We start from the raw sequence: 547 nt of genomic DNA, 5'->3' as shown, positions 1-547 counted from the left end.
GGGCTCAGCCAAAAGAGCAGGTGGCTTGCACGGGGTCCCCTCTCCCACATGCCGTGCAGGAATTAGGGAGTGGGGGCTGTTCCCCCTGAGCTGTGTGGATCATGAAGCAGAGCCGAGGTCACACTGGCCATGCCTCTCCTCCTCATCCCCCATGGTCTACACAGGGGCTGGAGACAGGTGTATGGGGCTCCGCTGGGAGGTTCTGGCTCTCCCCTGCTCCCCTGGTAATGTCCGGTCTGGGCCCCTTCTGCCTCCCCCCTCAGGCTCAGGTCATTGGCCCAGTGAGAGCTGAGGCTGGAGCCTGCATGGCGGGGGGTGGGGGTAGGGGTGTCTGCCATTGAGCTGGTCACCATCTCCTGCCCTGGAAGTAGCACCAAGCGCCAACATGGGCTATGTCTTGGTACCAGAGGTGACTGGGCAGTGCCTTTGACCTTCTGTCACCTCGTAGCAAATGTCAGCCCGAGAGGTTCAGATCGGGCTTGGGGGCTGCCAGCTTGGCCCAAACTCTTCCCTGCCTCTCTGGCTGCCGCCTCGGGCAGAGGGTGGT

This window comes from Tupaia chinensis, unplaced genomic scaffold (assembly GCF_000334495.1).
Source record: "Tupaia chinensis unplaced genomic scaffold, TupChi_1.0 Scaffold000467_1, whole genome shotgun sequence".
Classification (NCBI taxonomy): Eukaryota; Metazoa; Chordata; class Mammalia; order Scandentia; family Tupaiidae; genus Tupaia; species Tupaia belangeri.
Note: the sequence above shows the minus strand (reverse complement) of the source record.